Here is a 16,086-nt window from a genome sequence, read left to right as displayed (position 1 = left end):
CTTGACTTAGAACTTCTTCGACTGCTGAGACAGTTCAAGGGCAACTGACCCTCATGCCGACTGACTGCAGTATCACTCAGTAGGACACGTGCCATTAAAAAAAAAAAAATCCTCAACATGCAAGTACCTTATTTTCCGCACGAAAAGGCGCTTTGGAGTATAAGGCGCACCTTTGATGAATGGCCTATTTTAAAACTGTTCTCATATATAGAGCACACCGGCATTATAAGGCGCATAGAATCGAAGATACAATATTGGCTGCAGTTGTGTTGTACATCCACTAGATGGAGCTATGGTAACGGGAATACAACACAGCTTTATTGATACAGAACTTCTACAACCGCTGCAGCTGTAACCAAGTGCTTTACAGAACATTTAAAATAGTACATCCAATAAATTAGAATATTGAACCACATATTAGGCGCGTTGGATTATAAAGTGCAATGTCGGCTTTCGAGAAAATTGAATGCTTTTAGGAGCGCCATAAGTACGGAAAATATGGTAAACTTAGTTTACATTGCCTTTTAATTTGTGGTATCTGCTTTTATGTTTATATTCTACAATATGATGATATTTATTGTTGTATAGAAAAAAACATGATCCATTTGACTAATAATACATTAATCCCTTGCCACTTTGTGCTTCCTGTTTTCCAAAATACTGTATTCATGAAAACACACACACACACACACACACACACACACACATTGACTAAATAATCAAAATATACAAATATACAAAATATACAAATCAACAAAACAAAAATATACAGCCATATCGTCAGCCACAGTGTGTAAAGATGCATTGTTTCATGTTGTTGCGCAGGAGAGGTTTCCCTGCATGCCGAACAAAGAGCTGACGTGACTCAGAGACTTTGTACCTGTACTGTAGTGTACTGTACATGTACTCAAACAAGGCGCGTGATTGGTTCCCGGCGCGACATCGAACAATGACAGCACGAGTGAATTTACCCCATGAGCTGATTGGCTGCGCATTATCGCGGCCTCACCCAGCAAACTTCCCTTATGTCTCGTCACGCTGTTGACTGTCTCGCATATTGTATCTTCTTTCTTTGAACCCATGAGGAGGTTTATTTTTACTTTTTCACAAAGAGACAGGTAGGTTTGGATTCATTAATTTAATTTTTTGTGTCTCAAAATGAATTAAATTGGCATTTAGAAACAGCATGTTGTATTTCCTTAGCTTGTCTCTGTGTGATTTGATGAACTGAAATCTTTTTGGGTGATAAATATGGAAAGAACCAGAAATCAGGAAGGAGGCAAGTACTTGTTCACGGTACTGTGTCATGCTGCTTTGAATGGGACTGTATTTCCGTCACAGTGTATTCTAACATCTCAATTCTCATTCTTCTTCTCTGATTACCTCTTGCTGCAGTTCATCTTAGAATTGTTGCAAAAATGCCAAATAGGAGGGAAGACGTACACGATCACCCCTTTGATGCTCCCTTTAACTTAATGCATGTTGGCATGTTTTTTCTCAATTCACGTTTTACATGATGGTAGTTAGAGGACCTCAAAAAAGCGAAGAGGCAGGGAGGAGCAGGGTGGACTGAGCAAGATGTATTTAACAAAAAAATACAAACAGGAGTGCACTGGAGAAAAACTAACTGAAGTACTTGAACAAAGTCCTGAAAGGCCCAAGGAACCAAAGTAACAAAAACCTATGACAGAAAACAAAACATGACCGGAGCACACAGACACTTAAAATGATTCAACCAAGACTGACAGAACCCATGGAACTAAATACAAGCAAAATAACGAGATACCGAGAAACACCTGGACAAGACACAAAGGGTCGAGGGAGCCAATTGGTTAAACACGAAGGACACGGATGATGAGAACGGGTGGACACAAAAAAGGCCACATGAGGGAACAAAACCGAATGTAACCTTAACAAAAACATATTGATACTCGTATCAATATACGTATCAATTCGGTATTGACTATGCTCATAAGGAAACAATTCTTAGGGATACGTAACGAGTGCCTTCTGCTCCACTTTGGCTTTTTCGGAAACTTAGACCATAATTGGAATGTGCCACGGTCTGGGGGTGCCGGAGTGCGTTCTGGTCGTTCTGACTGGGGACCCAGAGCGTGACAACGTCAGGCAGGACAAGACGGAAGCCATCAGCGTAAAATGCCAGGGTTGTGGGCTGCCGAGCCATTTGAATGGATTTGACAATAAAACGTTTGTAAATACAAAAGAAAGGGAGCTTTGTTTGCCTCTCGGGACACAACTGTATTTATCGAGCACTCTAAAACAATCACCTTTTTGTACAAAGTGCTGTACATGGAGAAAACATAAAATTAAAAAAAATATATAGTAATGAGGAATAAATATATCCATCCATCCATTTTCTGAACCGTTTTATTCTCACAAGGGTCGCGGGGCGTGCTGGAGCCTATCCCAGTTGTCTTTGGGCAGTCAGCGGGGGACACCCTGAACCGGTTGCCAGCCAATCGCAGGGCACACAGAGACGAACAATCATCCGTGATCTCACTCACACCCAGGGACAATTTAGAGCGTCCAATCAGCCTGACATGCATGTTTTTGGAATGTGGGAAGAAACGCGAGTACCCGGAGAAAACCCACACAGGTATGAGGAGAACATACAAACTCCATAAAGGAAGGCCAGAACTGGGATCGAACCCGGTACCTCTGCACGGTGAGTTCGGTGCGTTAACCACTGGCTTCACCGGTCTGCCTAAAGAAATATAAAAGGATCAAATCCAAATAAGTTATTCCAAAGCCAAGCTAAAACGATGTGCTAAAAGATAGATGTTACAAACATTTTTTTCACTCGGGTAACAAACCGAGCCAACGAAAATATTGGACGCTGTTTTCATTTTGATACATTGCAGTTCGACACTACCGAAACCATACAGAATCATTCAATGTCTATTTAGTGGCTGAATGTGTTCTGTCCCCTTTTGGGGAACTCATTTTTTGTTTTTTGTGGATTTCTCACAAGAACTTGAAACTTTATGACGGTCAGAAGGGGTTTGAGGGACCGATGCTCTTTAGAACAACATAGTACACTGCACCTGATAGGTTACTTTGTTCCCGTGAATGTTAAATGCCGTTAAGAAGACACTAATCCGTGGTTGCTCCTTAATCTCCTGCACACAGCACGACACCGCAGGCTGTGGAGCGAGCAACCCAACTGTCTCTTTTTACGCACGGCCATTGCGCACTCGCCCCCCTCGAAGTGTTTGGGTAAATGCGCTCCCCGTGCGAACTGACCTGCCTGCGCGCCCATCCTCCCAGCAGCTGCTGAGAGATTTTCCCAGCGTCCTCGTTGCTAGTCCCTTTCACCAAAAGCCAACAAACTTCTCTGTTCGGTGGATCTAAATTTTGGTCAACTTTCTAGGGATCGAATGGACCTTTCGCAAAGATAGGGAAATAGTTCCAAGGACATAGTGTGCTCGCCGTGGAGTATAAATAGTTGCCATGTAGCAACACTCTGAAACGACGCTTGGAAATATTACAGCAGAGCCCTCATATCCAACCGATTTATTTTTTACTTCAAGGGAAAACTACACATGCGATGTGAAGCGCTTCGTCGCAGTTTGGCTCTCAGCGAGTGCAGCTTTTCAGAACATCACAGATCTTGCCGGTGACATACCCCCCCCCCACCCCCCACCCCCCTCCTCCGTCAAGGAAGAAGCTCGAGTGAGGAAGCGAATATGCTGTCGGGTAGGCAGCTGGTGGTTGTGCAGTTCAGATCTTGGTTTTAGTAGATGGACGAAGGGAACGGCTGGAGCCCCTAACCAGGTCAACTCATCCACATTCATACAGCCTCCGGCGACATATAATGGATCGTTATCCATCTTCAAAGGTAAGGGGGGGGGGGGGGGTGAAATCATGTCCGATTCTGTCATGCAGTCTTTCACATTACATTATCTGTTTATAATGCAGCAAACGAGTGGGTGCAATGCATACTGTAACAAATATGTTTTTTTCATAGTTAAAAGAATAGATAGATATATTTTTTTGATGCACGACGCGCAATCTGCAGTGTCGGAGGTGTGTTTGAAAGTGGCTCACGGGTGCTCCTAGATTATCACAGGTAACCCGATTGCAATGGGATCAGTCCGGCAGAGGTTGCTGAGGACTGTTCGTGTTCCGGAGTCCTCGCTTTGTTCTTAATGCGGGGGGGAAGGCTGCTGCGTGGGTTTCGATGTATATCATGATGCTCGTAACCGACGCACACTAATTCCGGGTGCACTTTAGGGGGTTTGCAAATTGCGCGTGTGCACGTGAAATAGAACAGAAGGGCCGGTGTTGGTCGCCCAAACGCTTTTTTTTTTTTAATAACACCCCCAATATAATTCTTGTGGGGTATTGTGTCTGTTCAATTCGTGCTGTTTTCCCAGCCTGCGTATGCCACCAATGTGTTCACGCTTAATTATGATGAGAAACTTAACGTCTCAGAGGAATATCAGACTGTGCGCGCGCACGATCGCTTATATCGGAGGCGAGCGTCTGATAGGAGGATCGATAGCCACTCCGAGACTCCATAGGAAGCAGTTTACGACACCCCCCCCCCCCCCCCCACACACACACACACTCCCCACCCGCAGTAATCTCTACTTTGTGGATTACAAGCAGTTCCTTGGAGGGTCGCAATCGCAACTCCTCGCCTGCAGAGTTTTGGTGGCTTTTGCAGAACCATGGACAGCTCACAGTGTGAGCTGCAGTGGGAGACGACACCTGACTCCCTCAATGGGGCATTGATCTTCCCTACCCCCACACCTAAAAAAAATCACCCTGTCCAGGATTCGTTTCCTGAATCGAGTGTTAAGATTTCTTGTCAAAGCAATGCATTAAGGACCCACGCACACATTTACGAAAAGTGGAATGACGCAAAATGACTCACTGACGACCGCACTTGGCATGCCGAACAGTTTAGTGGTAGTCGTAATGATTTGAGTCCAGCATCAATATCTGTCATTTCAAAACAGGAACACTCTCGCAATCGATTCAGTGGGGACAGAAATTGCTATCGCGTGCAAAACGACTGCACCCGTTCGAGGATATGCAAATAAAACCACACTGTCATTATTTGTTTCCCAAGAAAGCAGACGTATCCGAGAGCAGTTCGTGCAAAGTATATATAGAATTTATTATATAGTGTGTGTATTGTCCTCCTTCGTATAATGTGCTTGAAGAAACTAAAATTACACTCGTTCCTGTAACGCAGCTAAATTAATGACACAATCATAACTGATGTTTAATTACCCATCATGAATTGATTTCACCAACTTTAAGAGCATTCAATTGTCAGAATTGCTTCGTGCTGAGAGAAGGCTAGTCAAATGGAATTACTTTTAATTAATATTTTGAGTCGGTGAACAACTTCTGATTGCAAACATCAAACACATTGACAAACAAAAAAATATCCGAAATCTGCAGTGACCAGTACCTGAAACATCAGTTTTACACAGTTCACAGCACGTTTTGTGTCAAGGATGAAAATAAATACAAAACAAAGATGAGCTAGTTTAGTGCAATGAAATTGTTTTGTTTTCAAGAGACAATGATATTCAAACACTGACAGTAAGAGAAATATTGCAGCACTTTTGTATTTTATCCACTGTTTCAAAAGAAGCCTCCGAATAAAAACAACACAGTTGAAAACGGAACTCTTAAGTTTCTGTTGGCAAACTAGGCTTTTTTCTCCCTTTTAACATTGCACAATACATTTTACTTCTTTTTTTTTAATTAACTGTCACCACAACTCAATGTCAACACAGTCTATAGCAGTGGTTCTTAACCTTGTTCGACCCAACCAGTTCACATGCACATTCACCGAACCCTTCATTAGTGAAAAATAAAAATATGATTAAGAAGTGTTCCTACAGTTTTGAGTTGCTCAACTTGGCCTGACAAATCATGCAGATTGGATAATTCACTCCCATCACTTTACATGATGCATGTGAATCCATGTTGGAAATATTTGTCTGTCCACTTTTTTTTTTGCTTGACATAGTTGGCATGTTTTTTAAAAAAAATCTAAAATTATATACAGTATATAAATCACACAACGTACTATTACAACAGTCACTCGTTGACGACTGGGCGAACTAAATTTCCCGTAGCACTGATTGGACAAGCGATGTATTGTAATCATCTGCCACGGGCATGTCATAACTAATGGACACGTTGAGTCGAGTGTGTCTTAACCTCCAAGGCAAAGGCTCCATCGAACCCCTGAGACCGGGGTTTGATCGAACCCAGGTTGAGAACCACTGGTCAATATCCTGCCGTTTAGGTTGGAACCACAACACAAAGATTATCCTAAAATTATTTCCAAAACTTTGCGATGAGTGGCGCAATTAAGCAGACGCATGTTTGCCAACCCAACTGGCCTATGTGGAAAAATAATTCCACACCGCTTTCCTTATTTTTTAAAGTGCCAAGAGAATCCATTTTATGTGGCAACCATCCATTTAAGAGACACTCACCTTAGTCAGTGGGCCCTTTAAAAGCTGAGGGTAGTAATGAGTAGTGGGAAGAACATGTCGCATGAGTCAGTTGAGGTGTTGTCATTGTTGCTCTTTTGATCCGTGTGAAGTAAATGCACACTTAACTTTCCATCATCTCTCTCACTCCCGTCTGTACACATGTTGAAGAGCCAACAGATTTAGTGTCTCTTAATCAGTTAATCATGCCTTTGTGATCCTTTCCATGCAAACATTTGACGTTATCCTTGAACACTTGCAGTAATTAAACATTGCATCTGTTTCGTAGTTGAATGTGCTGGTCAGCTCCAAAACACAGGAGTTCACTAAATGCAGCATTTTTTTAACCTGTTTTGAAGCTACCTCTTCGCTGTATCAAGTGTTGTCTAGGATTGTTCAGGATGGAAATCAAATTTCAAATCTTTAAAAAAAAAGTTTAGAGTCGGCATCAATTTTGTTTCTGATCTCACACCTGTGTACAGACATTTTTCCGATGCTGACATGATTCACACTTCAAATACTAATGCGAAGGCTAGGATTTGATAGCTTGCACTTTTGTGGATAGTTTATTTCCACCAGTTTCCATAATAATCTTCTGCAAAACTTCAAAGGTGTATTTTAGCTCCAGAATGTTGTTTCAAGTTTAAAAGATACACAAAGCAAAATGGCGAATGCAAAAGGTGCATTTGTGAAGACACCTCGCACTGTTAACCCCTTCCAGAATGATTCCAACATGCTCAGCGGGATCACTGAGCGCCGCGCCGTTGTGTCATTCCAAATACAGTCTCTACCATGGCATCTGAAATGATTTAGTCATCATTCTGTGAGGGGGGGAAAAAATAGCAAGGAAATTATCTGTCTTTTTTTCAGTATTACTGTAAAAGTATTACAAACTTAATTCACATAATAAGAACATGTTTTGATCATATGAAGTTCCACCAAGCTATTGCTGCACAACTTTAACCCTTTTATGCACCCTGTCACCTGATTAAAAAAAAATCTATTAATTTTATGTATCTCATTGGAACAGTGTATATTAATCAACACAAGAATAAACCATGTCAATGCCCCGGATTTTGCATAAATGCTAGCTTTCAGCCATAGTCAGAATTTCTTAAAATAGCACTGTGAGACACATAAAACTTTAAAACCATGATGACAGACATAACAACTGAATAGGTAAGACACCATAAAAAAGACAATAATAAGCTGTTCACTGTGGTAACCGCTGTCCCTGAAAAGGTTCAAATCAACTGTAAACTCTACCAATGGCCTGGGTGTTGTTAATAATTTAGTGGTTGTTATTTTATTAGAACAACTATGTCTACTTTTATTTTAGAACAGTTTTACTTTTTGCCTCTTCATGATTTATCGCTGTTATTCGGAGCTCCACAAGCAACATTAGAGAGAGTGTGCTCATGTGCTTGGTTCCTGCCATGCGTGTCTCACGCGAGCATTTGGCATTGTCTCCGTTTAATCTCAAGCGTATCCAAAACATCATCCCACAAGAGGGAAGACCTTAGACGAGGGTCAGCACCATTTTTGTTGTTGTTTGCAGTGATTTTATTTCCCAATGAGTCAGCGGTTGGAATCTCTTTGTTTTGAAATTTGGACCTCAGATGGATCTGCAGCCTGGCTCACTTCCCTCCCATACCTGGTGATTGAATTGAAATATATGCTGTTCAAATCACAACAGAAGTCATTGAAAATTACCTCTTGCACTCCAAATACAGTAAACAGATGTGTGTGATCTCATTTGATGTGAATGGCTTTCATTTAGAATGTCACACATCCACTGCTGTTGTGGCTAGCGACGTTGTGAACAATGTCGTCGGCAACCTCAATTGCCTGATAATCAGATGGAAAAAGAACTCAGACTCAGAGGGGCAATTAGCAGCCAGAATGTCGTATTAGTCCAAGCAGGGAAAATACTGCTGAATACTGCAATACTTATCATCTCTCAGGAAAGCAGCAATTTTCATGAACACCCCCTCCCCCGCCAACAAAAAAAAATCTAAGTGGATTGACAGTGGCCTGATAACAGAACTAAGCAGAGACGTGCGGTCAGGGGAGGCAGGTGAGGCAGAACCTCATCTCTCAATGCCCATTGCATTGTGCAATCATCACAAACTGGGTTGATCCTCCTGGGACCTGTGCGTCCACTTGTGTAGACATGACGTCTTTGGCTTTCAAGACTATAATGTTAAATTTTGGACCATAAGGGCCTGGCGTCCACTTACGAGGACGTTTCATCAAGTAAAAAAATAATTCTTTGTTTTCTTTGTCAAATAATATGACCATTTAATTGAGGTTCTAATTTAGGGAAGCACGGTGAAGTGACTTCTACTGTTGCTATTCTAGATATTGCTATGCAAAGCATTTCACAATTTTAACTCATTCGCTGAATGTACGTGTACAGTACAGTCATGCAAGAGTTCGGGGTCCTAGGAGGTGATACATGCAACTGGCTCGTGCTGCTTGCTGTATATCTGCATGTCGCAAATATAATGTTTAGCCAATTGAATAAGCTACCCTTTTTTGCTTTATATATTTGTAAATCTGACACTAAAGGAATCAGTTCCTCACCAACCATGCACCTCACCGCACGCCACTGGAACTAAGAATATAAAGACCACACATAGAAAACATACTCTCACTCATGATACAATCAAATATCTGACAAGTTGGATAAATATCAAACAACAGAGTTGTAGTACGTTTGAAAATTAGCTTTTGCAATGCAATCCTGGTTTTGAGTATGTTCCAATTCCGGCAGCCTACAACTCTAACCCTTTCAGGGACAGCGGTTACTACAGTGGACAATTTATCATGTTATCAGGTGACAGGGTGCATGAAAGGGCTAATTACAGTACAGTGTTTTAAATGAATGCATTATATATACCTTACCGTCTATATTCATTCACCAGATGAGCCCCACATTCGTTAGAGGTCAGTTCAAGCGCATTTTGATATTCCCTTTAAATCGATTTTTACCAACATCAATGTGATGGATCTAGCTTTCGGTAGATTTTATGAAAAAGGAATTGCGGAATAATTACATTTGTCTGGATTGTTTTGTGCAAAATTTACCTTTGCACCAAATGATCATTTTTGAACTTTGTCCATTCACAAAATCAGATTCGTTCTCTACCTTGTAGTGCTGACTCTACAGCAGATTATAGTGGGACTGGCCTGTTTTTTCATTTTGTTTTGCCACTGCAAATGGCAGATGTGTGCGTGGGTAACTTTCATAGGAATGCTCTTGTAAAAATGCAACAGAAGAAAGGCATCAGAGAGTTTGATTCCTTCCCATTCGACGTGCTTGGGGTTGTGACTCTGCTCTTTTGTCCCTCATCGCCAACAGTCAAAACAAAATCGTCACCAATGTTCGTCTTGCATGTCGAGATCACGGCTTTCAATGTCTGATGCCAAAATGGCGCTTCGGGGTTAATGCCCTCTGTTGAGGCTGCACGGTGAAATTGATAGGCCTGCTTTGACAGATGAGATAACCTGCTATCACAGGCAAATGCAATTTACGGGGACGACAGATGGATGCAGAGCATTCTCTCTGAAGTAGGCCAATTTTACCTTGGGGAGAGACTCCACATGCAGAGAAGGCTCTCGGTTAATGTGAGAAAGTTGTTGTTTCGCATGTGAAATTCTGTGAGAGGGCAAAGACGAATGAGGACATTTACATTTTCCTGGCAGGCCATTTTTGCTCGGTTCTCACATAGACAAACCTGAATAGAGAATCATTCTATGTACATTCCAAGACTCAATGCTGGGTGTCTGTAACGGTGTTGCTTTTTAAATCTGGTTTGTGAGCAAAAACAGTGAAATACAACTCGTACTCTGCCGCCCACAACAAAATTAAAAAATAAAAAGACAAGACCGGTTGTAGGAGGCATGCGAAGACATTCAGGTGTGTTTAGGCTGTTGTGAAATCATGAAGATGCTGAAAGAAGCTGAGGAGCTCTGCCGCAGGGCGTTCTTGAATAATTTTTGTGCCCCAACTGCAAATTGTTGTGCATTAGAGGGAGATATTTCCCTTTTAGAGACTGAGGCTCCTGTCATCAAGTAGTCGTCAAAATATACTTCTTGTTAGGAATGACTTCTATAGAGGCCAAGTTTATATGTTGAAGTAACAATTGTAGAGAGGATATGATCGAACAAATTCCCAAATTTGAAAACCCATCAACAAAATCGCAATGGAGTTGGGACGTGTTGTTAAACATAAATAAAAACAGAATTCAGTGATTTGCAAATCATGTTCAGCCTTTATTCAATTGAATAAACTACAAAGATGAAATATTTAATGTTCAAACTATCCATCCATCCATTCATTTTCTGAACCGCTTGATCCTCACTAGGGTCGCGGGGGGTGCTGGAGCCTATCCCAGCCGTCTTCGGGCAGTAGGCGCGGGACACCCTGAATCAGTTGCCAGCCAATCGCAGGGCACACAGAGACGAACAACCGTCCACACCCACACTCACACCTAGGGACAATTTAGAGTGTCCAATCAGCCTGCCATGCATGTTTTTTGGAATGTGGGAGGAAACCGGAGCACCCGGAGAAACCCCACGCAAGCCCGGGGAGAACATGCAAACTCCACACAGGGAAGCCGGAGGTGGAATCGAACCCGGTACCTCGGCACTGTGAAGCCGACGTGCTAACCACTGAACTACCGAGCCGCCTGATGTTCAAACTAATACATGTTATTCTTTTTTGCAAATGATCACTAACTTAATATTTTATGGCTGCAACACATTCCAAAAAAAGCTTGGACAGTTGGAAAAAAAGACTGAGGAAGTTGAGGAATGCTAATCAAACACCTGTTTGGAACAACCCACAGCTGAAAAGGCTAACTGGGAACAGTTGGGTGTCATGATTGGGTGTCAAAGGAGCTTCCCAGAATTCACAAGGTGGGCCAAGGTTGACCTCTTTGTGAACAACCGTGTGAGAAAATAGTCAAACAGTTTAAGGACAAAGTGAGCGACATGTTCGAAAACCAACGTTGAATGCCGTTGCCCCTTGATCCCTCCGGCGGCACTCCATAAATGTGTAAAGCAAAACTGAAAACTTATGTCAATAAATACAGTTTGACCCTAGATGTTTACGTGCAACTTAAAACTCTACTATGCAAAGCAAAAGGCATTTATCAACAAAACCCACAAATGGCCCTGGCTTCTTTGGGCCCAAGCTCATCTAAGGTAGACTGATGCAAAGTGAGAACGTGTTCTGTGCTCTGATGTGTCCATATTTGAAATTGTTTTTCAAAATTGTGGATGTTGTGTCCTCTGGGCTAAAGAGGAAAAGAACCACCTGCATGCTGTTATGGATTAATGCTTAATGGTGCATTTAGGTTTTTTTTAGATACAGTATGTGCTGTCATCCAACCAATGTTTTTTTTTCTTTAATGGGAGCCACTGCCGTTTTCAGCAAGATAATTCCAAACCACATTATACACGGGTTACAACAGTGTGGCTTGCAGTAAAAGAGTGCAGACTAGATCGGCCTGCCTGCAGTCCAGACCTGTTTCCCATTGACAAATGCGTGACACATTATGAAGCGTAAACACAGTAACATCGTTGTCAATCTTTGTGTGCCATTAACTACAAGTATTGTAAGAGGACCATTTGGTAAACTAATAACAAATAAATGCATAAAAAAATAAATGTGAAACTAAAAGCAGACAACCATTAATTCTCTTTACCTTCTCTCATTTCTGCATTGAAAAAATAACACTCAACTGCATGATGTTTAATTCATAATCCAAATTAAAAAAACACACACAATAGCAGGACAGTTGAAAACACACATGGCACTTTATTTGGTTGACAATAAACTAACTTCTGGAGCAATTTTCATTGGTGAGCGTGGAACCCATGTGTTTCCTCTATTTTCTCTCTGTATGTCACGGTCACAATAAGCCGAAGGTAATACAATCTTTTGCATTTATGAGACATGACATGGCCGCAGCTTGATTCAGCCTTCCCAGTTTTCACAGGAATCACTTGGCTCCAAGGTAACCCTCAAAAGTGCGCAAGACATGGCTTGGTAATTGTTGCGCTCAGAATAAAAGGCAATGTCTCCTTTCAATGTCTCCTTTCCTTTTGAAATACAAGTCACTGCATTCATAAGCCCAATATGACTTCAGGGGCACAAATATGCTGCCTCAGACAGGATGTGGATCTTGAGAACATATTTTTCCGCTCAATATGAATATGCCTTTCAAATCAAAAGCCCAAGAGACTGAATTGTTTTCGTACTCCTGAGATTATTTATTAAATGTTTGCTTTTCCAGATTCAATAGATTTGAGAGAAGTGAGAGGTATTGTTTAGCTTTTTCTATGACCTATCTGCCTCTCCCACATGAATTCTCTTGTTCTTGTTACTGTTGACCCCCTTGGTTAAATTTGGGGCTCATTTATCACAGTCAGCAGTTCCAGCACAGTATTCCCACAATAGGCCAAGTGTGAACAAGCTACTGACTTGAGTCGTTACAAATTGTTGCAGTGTGTTCTTGTCCAGCGGCTACATTGTTTCCATAGTCACCTCGAGGTATGCTAAAGGAGATAATACAATAAAATGTGGCGGGAGCATTAGTTGGCACATTTCCACTCCCAAAACATTATTATTATGATAATTTATGAATTTATTGTCACCAGGGTTCATTGTCATAAGCGATGGCTAACGTACTGTGTGGTTATTTGGACTGGGTCGGAAGGAAATTAAGATTCATGCATTCGGTTAAAAGAATCCCCGACTTGGCGGTTTTACCTCAGTTCATAGCATCGGCTATGGAATACATGTTTCTATTGCATTTTGTTGGAAGTGGTGACAGTTTTTTTTCCCCTGATTCTCCAATTGTGAAGCATTTGATTGAAACTATATGTAAAAGGTGATGGATACCATTGGTTTGCATTGCTGGCTAAGTGAGTTGAATCTTGATCATCTTGGGGCTGCAATTGATTATACCTTTGGAGCAACTGTGGTGAGACCCAGCATATCCACGCAACAGAGTTAGAAAATGGTGGATTGCACGGTCTGCACTGGGACTAAAGTTTTACCTCAAGTGCAAGTGTTTCATTTTCTTTGGTCTTAGGAAAACAATTACCGGTAATTGCAATGTTGATAGCCAGATTGGACCAGTGCCTGTGGTGGAAAAAAAGAGCTGAGCCAAAAGACAAAGCCTGCATTTTACTAGTCGATCTATGTACCCAATTTCACATATTTCAACAAGTTCAAGAAGAGGTGACGGAAATGAGTTTTCTCTCCAAAGAGTGTCTGTGCTCAGCTTATAAGTAGGATAATAAATCATGCATCAGGAAGTTGTTGAATTGTCTTGGAGGAGCACGCAATGCCATGTATGGAAAAAAATGGCGCAGCAGACCAATATCAAAATTTTATCCCAACTGTGAAACATGGTGGAGGGACCATCAGTAATGGGTGTGATTTACTACCTCAGGGCCTGGATAGCTTGCTATTATCAATGAAGAACTGACTTGAATTTTCTCACAACATTTTGCCCAAAGAACTTGAGGTCATCTCTCTAACAGTTGAAATTCAAAGGAGGATAATTGTTGGAACAGGACAATGATCTGAAAATTTTTGCACTATACAAAACTTTAGTATATATAAATCTTGTGTGTCTCACTGTGACCTCATTTATGAACAAGACACAGGCGAATACATGAACCGATCAATTAACTTGCCATTCTACTCTTGAGAAAACAAAAATATATACAGTATATATATACAGTATATACTGTATATATATGCCTTTCCACTCACATTCCAATTAATCCTGCTCGTGTAGTGTGACTTGACCAAAGTGACTCACTTTCTAAAACATAAAATAATAAGCAGCATTGTGTCATCACATATCTGTCATCCATACCCTGTTTACACTGCTTTTCGCCAAAGCATTTGTCTGTTTTTGCCCAATATTTCTTCATTTTGCCCATGGGCCCGAGAAGATAAGCTTTTCAAATCCTCTATAAATTACAGCTTCTTCACAGCCGTGACATCCCCCCACAGAGCCTGAATCTTATCACTCCACAGCGGCATGACGAGCTCTTCATTTGAGATCTCTGGAGCGAAAGCATTTTTGTTTCTAACCTTGGGGCCCCGCTGCTCACCAACAAAAAAAGGAAGCGAGACTTTCTGAACTGCCACTGCCACTGTGTGTGTGTTCACTGATTCAAGCGGGTTAAATGTGCAGCCCTAATTTTCTCCTAATTAATCACAAAGATGAAAAAGACAAAACTACATTAAGTGGGCCTAAATAAGATTGTGCATTGACTTTTGCTACACCACATAGCTCCTTCAGTATATTGGCTGTCTGCTTGGATTGGCTGAGTTTGTACATCATTAAATTTACTGCAATGCACATGTTTCCAGTCAATGTTCGTTAAATTAAAATTGAGAAAATTGGTCTTTTTTGTTGCGGTGGTAATCTATGACATTATCTTATATTTGTCGCTTTACACACGTAAAAAGAGGAGACAGTGTACAGAGCAAACGTAGTCAGTTTGCGCTGTACAAATCAGTTTCCAGCCTGCCTCTGCAAAATATGCAGTTGTCTCATCAACTTGATTAGTCTAAGTGGATTGGTATCTCCACTCTCATATTCATTTCAGTCTTGTTTCTGTGACCAATCTACTTGGAGTTTTTAGTTTGAAAATTTTCTCAGCTTGTCAGTACTTTTGTCATGTGTTTAGATTCACAGAACTCTATAAACATAGGCCTGAATTAATTTTGGTTCAGCCATACTGCAGTGACCACATTCAGTACAGTAACCTACTAACCGTCCATCCATGTTGAATACCACTTAGCCTCATTAGAGTCACGGATCGGATGGAGCCTATCCCAACTGGGCACGGGACGGGGTACACCCTGGAGTGGTCACCAATCGCAAGGCAGATACAGACAACTATTTGAACTCACAATTGAGAGTCTTCAATTCAGGAAAGTGGCATGTTTCTGAAATGTGCGAGGAAAACCCAGACAAATACAGGAGCAACATACAAACTCCAAACATGAAAGCGGATTCAAAACCCCGATCTCTGTACTGTGAGGCGGATGCGCTAAACAGTGGCTAGTCCAGTGTACAACTAGGACAGCGGGTGGAAAAGGCTAACAGAAAAAAGGCTCAATTACAAAATAAGTGTGACCTAATTACACAATAGCAGGAACACATGCCTCTTTTAAATGGATAATCTACATCACGGCCGGCCTTGGGCCACACACACACATCTATATATATATTGCGCGTCGTCCCGCACGCGGTCTGTCCTTCCGTCTGTCCCTTTTCAAAACGTACCTATTTCACCGCGCCGCCACTGCGCCGCTTAGGCAGTGGCTCACTACGATCGCGCGGGCATCTTAGCGAAAAAATGTTGTCTACCCACAAGCATTGCAATGAAATTGTTAGTTATTTAGTAGAGCTAAACATCTCTTTATTTTCGCGATAAGCAATGAAGATGAACAAAAAGTTGAACCAAGCAACAACACTTTTGTGGGCCGAAGGCCCACCTTACCAGCCTTCCGCAGGAACTAGCTGATGAGCCGCCCGGAGGGCGGCGAACCAGCTAGTAT

At 41.6% G+C, this 16,086-nt stretch overlaps 1 protein-coding gene and 1 long non-coding RNA gene across 3 annotated transcripts in view; one reads left to right on the top strand and one right to left on the bottom strand.

Moving 5' to 3' along the window:
* Nucleotides 1-16,086, bottom strand: part of LOC127614564 (uncharacterized) — a 149,724-nt gene that overhangs the window by 18,365 nt on the left and 115,273 nt on the right. The gene's annotated exons all lie outside the window — the stretch shown is intronic.
* Nucleotides 3,219-16,086, top strand: part of LOC127614413 (leucine-rich repeat and fibronectin type-III domain-containing protein 2) — a 133,467-nt gene continuing 120,599 nt past the window's right edge. For both annotated transcript variants that reach the window (XM_052085714.1, XM_052085715.1), the window contains exon 1: nt 3,219-3,859. The gene's annotated coding sequence lies outside the window, so the exon portion shown is untranslated. The remainder of the gene's footprint in view (nt 3,860-16,086) is intronic.

The sequence above is a fragment of the Hippocampus zosterae genome, chromosome 14 (genome assembly GCF_025434085.1).
Source record: "Hippocampus zosterae strain Florida chromosome 14, ASM2543408v3, whole genome shotgun sequence".
NCBI classification, from domain to species: domain Eukaryota; kingdom Metazoa; phylum Chordata; class Actinopteri; order Syngnathiformes; family Syngnathidae; genus Hippocampus; species Hippocampus zosterae.
Note: the sequence above shows the minus strand (reverse complement) of the source record. Positions and strands in the feature narration are given on the sequence as shown.